Source organism: Anabrus simplex, chromosome 1 (genome assembly GCF_040414725.1).
Source record: "Anabrus simplex isolate iqAnaSimp1 chromosome 1, ASM4041472v1, whole genome shotgun sequence".
Classification (NCBI taxonomy): domain Eukaryota; kingdom Metazoa; phylum Arthropoda; class Insecta; order Orthoptera; family Tettigoniidae; genus Anabrus; species Anabrus simplex.
Genome location: NC_090265.1, coordinates 24,349 through 35,598, shown reverse-complemented (window position 1 = coordinate 35,598; position 11,250 = coordinate 24,349). Strand labels below are relative to the sequence as shown.

The 11,250-nt window shown below is 47.2% G+C and overlaps 6 non-coding genes across 6 annotated transcripts; all 6 read left to right on the top strand.

Moving 5' to 3' along the window:
- The first annotated feature begins 581 nt into the window (after positions 1-581).
- On the top strand, positions 582-743 carry LOC137497124 (U1 spliceosomal RNA). Its single transcript, XR_011017660.1, has one exon. It is a non-coding gene; the product is annotated as a U1 spliceosomal RNA (small nuclear RNA).
- A 1,840-nt stretch (positions 744-2,583) lies between these two features.
- Positions 2,584-2,745, top strand: LOC137497123 (U1 spliceosomal RNA). Its single transcript, XR_011017659.1, has one exon. It is a non-coding gene; the product is annotated as a U1 spliceosomal RNA (small nuclear RNA).
- A 1,840-nt stretch (positions 2,746-4,585) lies between these two features.
- Positions 4,586-4,747, top strand: LOC137497122 (U1 spliceosomal RNA). Its single transcript, XR_011017658.1, has one exon. It is a non-coding gene; the product is annotated as a U1 spliceosomal RNA (small nuclear RNA).
- A 1,840-nt stretch (positions 4,748-6,587) lies between these two features.
- On the top strand, positions 6,588-6,749 carry LOC137497121 (U1 spliceosomal RNA). The gene has a single exon (XR_011017657.1). It is a non-coding gene; the product is annotated as a U1 spliceosomal RNA (small nuclear RNA).
- A 1,840-nt stretch (positions 6,750-8,589) lies between these two features.
- On the top strand, positions 8,590-8,751 carry LOC137497120 (U1 spliceosomal RNA). The gene has a single exon (XR_011017656.1). It is a non-coding gene; the product is annotated as a U1 spliceosomal RNA (small nuclear RNA).
- A 1,840-nt stretch (positions 8,752-10,591) lies between these two features.
- On the top strand, positions 10,592-10,753 carry LOC137497119 (U1 spliceosomal RNA). Its single transcript, XR_011017655.1, has one exon. It is a non-coding gene; the product is annotated as a U1 spliceosomal RNA (small nuclear RNA).
- The last annotated feature ends 497 nt before the right edge of the window (positions 10,754-11,250 follow it).

Here is an 11,250-nt window from a genome sequence, read left to right as displayed (position 1 = left end):
GTTAAAAAGCCTTTAATAGTAGTCGAATGGGGTGCCTGGGCGTGGTACGCACGGCAGCATTTCCTGGGAAGACGTTTCTAAAGTAAATATTGGCGGAAAACTAGTAGTTCGTTTGTTTAGGACTTCGGCTTGTGTTGGCGCTAGGGGTGATAGGTGAGCAGTAGTTTCAATGTCACATGGCATCGCATAGTGCGCAGTAGTAGTACAGGTAAGGGCAAGACGGCGTCAGAGATTTGCGTGACGTGCCACCTGCTGGGGAGAAGAGGAAGAAAGGAGCCTGCTCCATTTGACTTTCGGTTACGTGTGCGCGCTCTGTTGGCGGTTTGCGCAAGCTGCGACCCGGGCGGCGAGGCTCGTTGCTTGGGCCCATTTGACGCCAGGAGTGAAATGAGTGTCGAGTGTGAGATAGCGGTATCCTGTGTCTTAGTCGTGCGTTTAGGGATGTGATCCTCTCGTCCTAGAGAGGTGCGCCCTATTAGACCGTAGGTTAATGTATTAAAACCATCACGGGCTGGTTGTAGACTCTCCCTGTAGTTTTGCAGCCCCTTTTCGGTTTGGCGAGACGAAGCGGCGCACTCCTCATACTTACCTGGCGTAGGGGTTACCGTGATCAAGAAGGCGGTTCCCCCAGGGTGAGGCCCTTGCATTGCACTTCGCTTGGGTTGACCCCTGCGAATATCCCTAATGTGGATATCTCGGGCGCGTAATTTTTGGTAGTCGGGACTGCGTTCGCGCTGTCCCGGACATTTTAGAAATAAACCAAAGAATTGTGACTGGAAGGGGTTCGATACCCCAAGGGGTCGGTTTATGTACTTGTAATTGTTTACAGGAGAGAAATAAAGGTTTGTGATTTTTGCACTTCCCCATGTTTTGCTGAAACAATTCCAAACAATATCCTTGAGCTGTACGGTGTGAGGGCATACTCCTGCCTGCTGTTAAGAAACGGAAAGCCCGTTTCTTGTAACGTAGCAGAGCGGAGGTTACCCTTCAGATCGTAAGAGTATCTCTTTCTCCCTGTTCACAGACGTTTCCATTCGGATGAGTGTGTGAACTTTTTTTCCTTTTTTTTTTTTTTCGTGTATAAAAGGTCATACATACCGCTAGGACCCTTAGAGAGATTATTTTTCGTTTCCTCTTTTCTTCTGAAAAAAAAAAAATCTTTCTTCTTCTAATTGGCAATATTTATAACCTACAAAAGAGCTACAGAGGAAGAATTGAGACCAGGAATAAAACAAACGCATGCATGGATATGGATTTTTTATTATTATTATTATTATTATTATTATTATTATTTCTACTTCTAAGAAACAAAAAGTTACCAGAATATTCGACTTAGTTTTTGCTTTTATCTTGTTTCAGGGTGGACCGAACCAGACTATACTAAATTCTGGCCAATGGAAGAGCACGCTCAAGACCGAGTCAAAGCGTAGTTCTGCTCGTGACAGCGGTCAGAGGCCCCATTAAGCTGATAAGAAACACACGTACACTTTGATCTCGGCGAAAAAAAGCCGAGAAGCGGTAGCGCCGGCACCTAGGCTGAGAAAGGTTCCCTCGGCCAGTATTTGATGGAGTTAGAGGAGAGTTGGGGGGGGGGGGGGGGGGTCGTCGCGTGCCTCAAATTGTACATGTAGAATTTACAAGGTTTAAAATTATTCTGATTACAAGTTCAATTTCCACTTTAAAATCTGGTTGCATAAAGTGTGTCCTTTTTTAATTTTGCACCACTCAGCCACGTGAGCCGTCAAGGGCTTGACATTATACCACCGAGGGCTTTGGCCGTCTCACCGGACCGTGATAAGCGCAGGCCTCAACGTCTTGAGACTCGCAGTGGCCAGATCACTGACACGCCCTCAGTAGCAGGCGAGCGACACCTAGCGACCACCGAACTTACCAGCTTGCTAGAGTTGTCGCAAAGAACATAGTACACTTCGATCTTAGCCAAGAGGCCGAGAAGCGAACACTTTGATCTTGGCCACATGGCCGAGAAGTGGTAGCGGGGCGCGTTAAAAAGCCTTTAATAGTAGTCGAATGGGGTGCCTGGGCGTGGTACGCACGGCAGCATTTCCTGGGAAGACGTTTCTAAAGTAAATATTGGCGGAAAACTAGTAGTTCGTTTGTTTAGGACTTCGGCTTGTGTTGGCGCTAGGGGTGATAGGTGAGCAGTAGTTTCAATGTCACATGGCATCGCATAGTGCGCAGTAGTAGTACAGGTAAGGGCAAGACGGCGTCAGAGATTTGCGTGACGTGCCACCTGCTGGGGAGAAGAGGAAGAAAGGAGCCTGCTCCATTTGACTTTCGGTTACGTGTGCGCGCTCTGTTGGCGGTTTGCGCAAGCTGCGACCCGGGCGGCGAGGCTCGTTGCTTGGGCCCATTTGACGCCAGGAGTGAAATGAGTGTCGAGTGTGAGATAGCGGTATCCTGTGTCTTAGTCGTGCGTTTAGGGATGTGATCCTCTCGTCCTAGAGAGGTGCGCCCTATTAGACCGTAGGTTAATGTATTAAAACCATCACGGGCTGGTTGTAGACTCTCCCTGTAGTTTTGCAGCCCCTTTTCGGTTTGGCGAGACGAAGCGGCGCACTCCTCATACTTACCTGGCGTAGGGGTTACCGTGATCAAGAAGGCGGTTCCCCCAGGGTGAGGCCCTTGCATTGCACTTCGCTTGGGTTGACCCCTGCGAATATCCCTAATGTGGATATCTCGGGCGCGTAATTTTTGGTAGTCGGGACTGCGTTCGCGCTGTCCCGGACATTTTAGAAATAAACCAAAGAATTGTGACTGGAAGGGGTTCGATACCCCAAGGGGTCGGTTTATGTACTTGTAATTGTTTACAGGAGAGAAATAAAGGTTTGTGATTTTTGCACTTCCCCATGTTTTGCTGAAACAATTCCAAACAATATCCTTGAGCTGTACGGTGTGAGGGCATACTCCTGCCTGCTGTTAAGAAACGGAAAGCCCGTTTCTTGTAACGTAGCAGAGCGGAGGTTACCCTTCAGATCGTAAGAGTATCTCTTTCTCCCTGTTCACAGACGTTTCCATTCGGATGAGTGTGTGAACTTTTTTTCCTTTTTTTTTTTTTTCGTGTATAAAAGGTCATACATACCGCTAGGACCCTTAGAGAGATTATTTTTCGTTTCCTCTTTTCTTCTGAAAAAAAAAAAATCTTTCTTCTTCTAATTGGCAATATTTATAACCTACAAAAGAGCTACAGAGGAAGAATTGAGACCAGGAATAAAACAAACGCATGCATGGATATGGATTTTTTATTATTATTATTATTATTATTATTATTATTATTTCTACTTCTAAGAAACAAAAAGTTACCAGAATATTCGACTTAGTTTTTGCTTTTATCTTGTTTCAGGGTGGACCGAACCAGACTATACTAAATTCTGGCCAATGGAAGAGCACGCTCAAGACCGAGTCAAAGCGTAGTTCTGCTCGTGACAGCGGTCAGAGGCCCCATTAAGCTGATAAGAAACACACGTACACTTTGATCTCGGCGAAAAAAAGCCGAGAAGCGGTAGCGCCGGCACCTAGGCTGAGAAAGGTTCCCTCGGCCAGTATTTGATGGAGTTAGAGGAGAGTTGGGGGGGGGGGGGGGGGGTCGTCGCGTGCCTCAAATTGTACATGTAGAATTTACAAGGTTTAAAATTATTCTGATTACAAGTTCAATTTCCACTTTAAAATCTGGTTGCATAAAGTGTGTCCTTTTTTAATTTTGCACCACTCAGCCACGTGAGCCGTCAAGGGCTTGACATTATACCACCGAGGGCTTTGGCCGTCTCACCGGACCGTGATAAGCGCAGGCCTCAACGTCTTGAGACTCGCAGTGGCCAGATCACTGACACGCCCTCAGTAGCAGGCGAGCGACACCTAGCGACCACCGAACTTACCAGCTTGCTAGAGTTGTCGCAAAGAACATAGTACACTTCGATCTTAGCCAAGAGGCCGAGAAGCGAACACTTTGATCTTGGCCACATGGCCGAGAAGTGGTAGCGGGGCGCGTTAAAAAGCCTTTAATAGTAGTCGAATGGGGTGCCTGGGCGTGGTACGCACGGCAGCATTTCCTGGGAAGACGTTTCTAAAGTAAATATTGGCGGAAAACTAGTAGTTCGTTTGTTTAGGACTTCGGCTTGTGTTGGCGCTAGGGGTGATAGGTGAGCAGTAGTTTCAATGTCACATGGCATCGCATAGTGCGCAGTAGTAGTACAGGTAAGGGCAAGACGGCGTCAGAGATTTGCGTGACGTGCCACCTGCTGGGGAGAAGAGGAAGAAAGGAGCCTGCTCCATTTGACTTTCGGTTACGTGTGCGCGCTCTGTTGGCGGTTTGCGCAAGCTGCGACCCGGGCGGCGAGGCTCGTTGCTTGGGCCCATTTGACGCCAGGAGTGAAATGAGTGTCGAGTGTGAGATAGCGGTATCCTGTGTCTTAGTCGTGCGTTTAGGGATGTGATCCTCTCGTCCTAGAGAGGTGCGCCCTATTAGACCGTAGGTTAATGTATTAAAACCATCACGGGCTGGTTGTAGACTCTCCCTGTAGTTTTGCAGCCCCTTTTCGGTTTGGCGAGACGAAGCGGCGCACTCCTCATACTTACCTGGCGTAGGGGTTACCGTGATCAAGAAGGCGGTTCCCCCAGGGTGAGGCCCTTGCATTGCACTTCGCTTGGGTTGACCCCTGCGAATATCCCTAATGTGGATATCTCGGGCGCGTAATTTTTGGTAGTCGGGACTGCGTTCGCGCTGTCCCGGACATTTTAGAAATAAACCAAAGAATTGTGACTGGAAGGGGTTCGATACCCCAAGGGGTCGGTTTATGTACTTGTAATTGTTTACAGGAGAGAAATAAAGGTTTGTGATTTTTGCACTTCCCCATGTTTTGCTGAAACAATTCCAAACAATATCCTTGAGCTGTACGGTGTGAGGGCATACTCCTGCCTGCTGTTAAGAAACGGAAAGCCCGTTTCTTGTAACGTAGCAGAGCGGAGGTTACCCTTCAGATCGTAAGAGTATCTCTTTCTCCCTGTTCACAGACGTTTCCATTCGGATGAGTGTGTGAACTTTTTTTCCTTTTTTTTTTTTTTCGTGTATAAAAGGTCATACATACCGCTAGGACCCTTAGAGAGATTATTTTTCGTTTCCTCTTTTCTTCTGAAAAAAAAAAAATCTTTCTTCTTCTAATTGGCAATATTTATAACCTACAAAAGAGCTACAGAGGAAGAATTGAGACCAGGAATAAAACAAACGCATGCATGGATATGGATTTTTTATTATTATTATTATTATTATTATTATTATTATTTCTACTTCTAAGAAACAAAAAGTTACCAGAATATTCGACTTAGTTTTTGCTTTTATCTTGTTTCAGGGTGGACCGAACCAGACTATACTAAATTCTGGCCAATGGAAGAGCACGCTCAAGACCGAGTCAAAGCGTAGTTCTGCTCGTGACAGCGGTCAGAGGCCCCATTAAGCTGATAAGAAACACACGTACACTTTGATCTCGGCGAAAAAAAGCCGAGAAGCGGTAGCGCCGGCACCTAGGCTGAGAAAGGTTCCCTCGGCCAGTATTTGATGGAGTTAGAGGAGAGTTGGGGGGGGGGGGGGGGGGTCGTCGCGTGCCTCAAATTGTACATGTAGAATTTACAAGGTTTAAAATTATTCTGATTACAAGTTCAATTTCCACTTTAAAATCTGGTTGCATAAAGTGTGTCCTTTTTTAATTTTGCACCACTCAGCCACGTGAGCCGTCAAGGGCTTGACATTATACCACCGAGGGCTTTGGCCGTCTCACCGGACCGTGATAAGCGCAGGCCTCAACGTCTTGAGACTCGCAGTGGCCAGATCACTGACACGCCCTCAGTAGCAGGCGAGCGACACCTAGCGACCACCGAACTTACCAGCTTGCTAGAGTTGTCGCAAAGAACATAGTACACTTCGATCTTAGCCAAGAGGCCGAGAAGCGAACACTTTGATCTTGGCCACATGGCCGAGAAGTGGTAGCGGGGCGCGTTAAAAAGCCTTTAATAGTAGTCGAATGGGGTGCCTGGGCGTGGTACGCACGGCAGCATTTCCTGGGAAGACGTTTCTAAAGTAAATATTGGCGGAAAACTAGTAGTTCGTTTGTTTAGGACTTCGGCTTGTGTTGGCGCTAGGGGTGATAGGTGAGCAGTAGTTTCAATGTCACATGGCATCGCATAGTGCGCAGTAGTAGTACAGGTAAGGGCAAGACGGCGTCAGAGATTTGCGTGACGTGCCACCTGCTGGGGAGAAGAGGAAGAAAGGAGCCTGCTCCATTTGACTTTCGGTTACGTGTGCGCGCTCTGTTGGCGGTTTGCGCAAGCTGCGACCCGGGCGGCGAGGCTCGTTGCTTGGGCCCATTTGACGCCAGGAGTGAAATGAGTGTCGAGTGTGAGATAGCGGTATCCTGTGTCTTAGTCGTGCGTTTAGGGATGTGATCCTCTCGTCCTAGAGAGGTGCGCCCTATTAGACCGTAGGTTAATGTATTAAAACCATCACGGGCTGGTTGTAGACTCTCCCTGTAGTTTTGCAGCCCCTTTTCGGTTTGGCGAGACGAAGCGGCGCACTCCTCATACTTACCTGGCGTAGGGGTTACCGTGATCAAGAAGGCGGTTCCCCCAGGGTGAGGCCCTTGCATTGCACTTCGCTTGGGTTGACCCCTGCGAATATCCCTAATGTGGATATCTCGGGCGCGTAATTTTTGGTAGTCGGGACTGCGTTCGCGCTGTCCCGGACATTTTAGAAATAAACCAAAGAATTGTGACTGGAAGGGGTTCGATACCCCAAGGGGTCGGTTTATGTACTTGTAATTGTTTACAGGAGAGAAATAAAGGTTTGTGATTTTTGCACTTCCCCATGTTTTGCTGAAACAATTCCAAACAATATCCTTGAGCTGTACGGTGTGAGGGCATACTCCTGCCTGCTGTTAAGAAACGGAAAGCCCGTTTCTTGTAACGTAGCAGAGCGGAGGTTACCCTTCAGATCGTAAGAGTATCTCTTTCTCCCTGTTCACAGACGTTTCCATTCGGATGAGTGTGTGAACTTTTTTTCCTTTTTTTTTTTTTTCGTGTATAAAAGGTCATACATACCGCTAGGACCCTTAGAGAGATTATTTTTCGTTTCCTCTTTTCTTCTGAAAAAAAAAAAATCTTTCTTCTTCTAATTGGCAATATTTATAACCTACAAAAGAGCTACAGAGGAAGAATTGAGACCAGGAATAAAACAAACGCATGCATGGATATGGATTTTTTATTATTATTATTATTATTATTATTATTATTATTTCTACTTCTAAGAAACAAAAAGTTACCAGAATATTCGACTTAGTTTTTGCTTTTATCTTGTTTCAGGGTGGACCGAACCAGACTATACTAAATTCTGGCCAATGGAAGAGCACGCTCAAGACCGAGTCAAAGCGTAGTTCTGCTCGTGACAGCGGTCAGAGGCCCCATTAAGCTGATAAGAAACACACGTACACTTTGATCTCGGCGAAAAAAAGCCGAGAAGCGGTAGCGCCGGCACCTAGGCTGAGAAAGGTTCCCTCGGCCAGTATTTGATGGAGTTAGAGGAGAGTTGGGGGGGGGGGGGGGGGGTCGTCGCGTGCCTCAAATTGTACATGTAGAATTTACAAGGTTTAAAATTATTCTGATTACAAGTTCAATTTCCACTTTAAAATCTGGTTGCATAAAGTGTGTCCTTTTTTAATTTTGCACCACTCAGCCACGTGAGCCGTCAAGGGCTTGACATTATACCACCGAGGGCTTTGGCCGTCTCACCGGACCGTGATAAGCGCAGGCCTCAACGTCTTGAGACTCGCAGTGGCCAGATCACTGACACGCCCTCAGTAGCAGGCGAGCGACACCTAGCGACCACCGAACTTACCAGCTTGCTAGAGTTGTCGCAAAGAACATAGTACACTTCGATCTTAGCCAAGAGGCCGAGAAGCGAACACTTTGATCTTGGCCACATGGCCGAGAAGTGGTAGCGGGGCGCGTTAAAAAGCCTTTAATAGTAGTCGAATGGGGTGCCTGGGCGTGGTACGCACGGCAGCATTTCCTGGGAAGACGTTTCTAAAGTAAATATTGGCGGAAAACTAGTAGTTCGTTTGTTTAGGACTTCGGCTTGTGTTGGCGCTAGGGGTGATAGGTGAGCAGTAGTTTCAATGTCACATGGCATCGCATAGTGCGCAGTAGTAGTACAGGTAAGGGCAAGACGGCGTCAGAGATTTGCGTGACGTGCCACCTGCTGGGGAGAAGAGGAAGAAAGGAGCCTGCTCCATTTGACTTTCGGTTACGTGTGCGCGCTCTGTTGGCGGTTTGCGCAAGCTGCGACCCGGGCGGCGAGGCTCGTTGCTTGGGCCCATTTGACGCCAGGAGTGAAATGAGTGTCGAGTGTGAGATAGCGGTATCCTGTGTCTTAGTCGTGCGTTTAGGGATGTGATCCTCTCGTCCTAGAGAGGTGCGCCCTATTAGACCGTAGGTTAATGTATTAAAACCATCACGGGCTGGTTGTAGACTCTCCCTGTAGTTTTGCAGCCCCTTTTCGGTTTGGCGAGACGAAGCGGCGCACTCCTCATACTTACCTGGCGTAGGGGTTACCGTGATCAAGAAGGCGGTTCCCCCAGGGTGAGGCCCTTGCATTGCACTTCGCTTGGGTTGACCCCTGCGAATATCCCTAATGTGGATATCTCGGGCGCGTAATTTTTGGTAGTCGGGACTGCGTTCGCGCTGTCCCGGACATTTTAGAAATAAACCAAAGAATTGTGACTGGAAGGGGTTCGATACCCCAAGGGGTCGGTTTATGTACTTGTAATTGTTTACAGGAGAGAAATAAAGGTTTGTGATTTTTGCACTTCCCCATGTTTTGCTGAAACAATTCCAAACAATATCCTTGAGCTGTACGGTGTGAGGGCATACTCCTGCCTGCTGTTAAGAAACGGAAAGCCCGTTTCTTGTAACGTAGCAGAGCGGAGGTTACCCTTCAGATCGTAAGAGTATCTCTTTCTCCCTGTTCACAGACGTTTCCATTCGGATGAGTGTGTGAACTTTTTTTCCTTTTTTTTTTTTTTCGTGTATAAAAGGTCATACATACCGCTAGGACCCTTAGAGAGATTATTTTTCGTTTCCTCTTTTCTTCTGAAAAAAAAAAAATCTTTCTTCTTCTAATTGGCAATATTTATAACCTACAAAAGAGCTACAGAGGAAGAATTGAGACCAGGAATAAAACAAACGCATGCATGGATATGGATTTTTTATTATTATTATTATTATTATTATTATTATTATTTCTACTTCTAAGAAACAAAAAGTTACCAGAATATTCGACTTAGTTTTTGCTTTTATCTTGTTTCAGGGTGGACCGAACCAGACTATACTAAATTCTGGCCAATGGAAGAGCACGCTCAAGACCGAGTCAAAGCGTAGTTCTGCTCGTGACAGCGGTCAGAGGCCCCATTAAGCTGATAAGAAACACACGTACACTTTGATCTCGGCGAAAAAAAGCCGAGAAGCGGTAGCGCCGGCACCTAGGCTGAGAAAGGTTCCCTCGGCCAGTATTTGATGGAGTTAGAGGAGAGTTGGGGGGGGGGGGGGGGGGTCGTCGCGTGCCTCAAATTGTACATGTAGAATTTACAAGGTTTAAAATTATTCTGATTACAAGTTCAATTTCCACTTTAAAATCTGGTTGCATAAAGTGTGTCCTTTTTTAATTTTGCACCACTCAGCCACGTGAGCCGTCAAGGGCTTGACATTATACCACCGAGGGCTTTGGCCGTCTCACCGGACCGTGATAAGCGCAGGCCTCAACGTCTTGAGACTCGCAGTGGCCAGATCACTGACACGCCCTCAGTAGCAGGCGAGCGACACCTAGCGACCACCGAACTTACCAGCTTGCTAGAGTTGTCGCAAAGAACATAGTACACTTCGATCTTAGCCAAGAGGCCGAGAAGCGAACACTTTGATCTTGGCCACATGGCCGAGAAGTGGTAGCGGGGCGCGTTAAAAAGCCTTTAATAGTAGTCGAATGGGGTGCCTGGGCGTGGTACGCACGGCAGCATTTCCTGGGAAGACGTTTCTAAAGTAAATATTGGCGGAAAACTAGTAGTTCGTTTGTTTAGGACTTCGGCTTGTGTTGGCGCTAGGGGTGATAGGTGAGCAGTAGTTTCAATGTCACATGGCATCGCATAGTGCGCAGTAGTAGTACAGGTAAGGGCAAGACGGCGTCAGAGATTTGCGTGACGTGCCACCTGCTGGGGAGAAGAGGAAGAAAGGAGCCTGCTCCATTTGACTTTCGGTTACGTGTGCGCGCTCTGTTGGCGGTTTGCGCAAGCTGCGACCCGGGCGGCGAGGCTCGTTGCTTGGGCCCATTTGACGCCAGGAGTGAAATGAGTGTCGAGTGTGAGATAGCGGTATCCTGTGTCTTAGTCGTGCGTTTAGGGATGTGATCCTCTCGTCCTAGAGAGGTGCGCCCTATTAGACCGTAGGTTAATGTATTAAAACCATCACGGGCTGGTTGTAGACTCTCCCTGTAGTTTTGCAGCCCCTTTTCGGTTTGGCGAGACGAAGCGGCGCACTCCTCATACTTACCTGGCGTAGGGGTTACCGTGATCAAGAAGGCGGTTCCCCCAGGGTGAGGCCCTTGCATTGCACTTCGCTTGGGTTGACCCCTGCGAATATCCCTAATGTGGATATCTCGGGCGCGTAATTTTTGGTAGTCGGGACTGCGTTCGCGCTGTCCCGGACATTTTAGAAATAAACCAAAGAATTGTGACTGGAAGGGGTTCGATACCCCAAGGGGTCGGTTTATGTACTTGTAATTGTTTACAGGAGAGAAATAAAGGTTTGTGATTTTTGCACTTCCCCATGTTTTGCTGAAACAATTCCAAACAATATCCTTGAGCTGTACGGTGTGAGGGCATACTCCTGCCTGCTGTTAAGAAACGGAAAGCCCGTTTCTTGTAACGTAGCAGAGCGGAGGTTACCCTTCAGATCGTAAGAGTATCTCTTTCTCCCTGTTCACAGACGTTTCCATTCGGATGAGTGTGTGAACTTTTTTTCCTTTTTTTTTTTTTTCGTGTATAAAAGGTCATACATACCGCTAGGACCCTTAGAGAGATTATTTTTCGTTTCCTCTTTTCTTCTGAAAAAAAAAAAATCTTTCTTCTTCTAATTGGCAATATTTATAACCTACAAAAGAGCTACAGAGGAAGAATTGAGACCAGGAATAAAACAAACGCA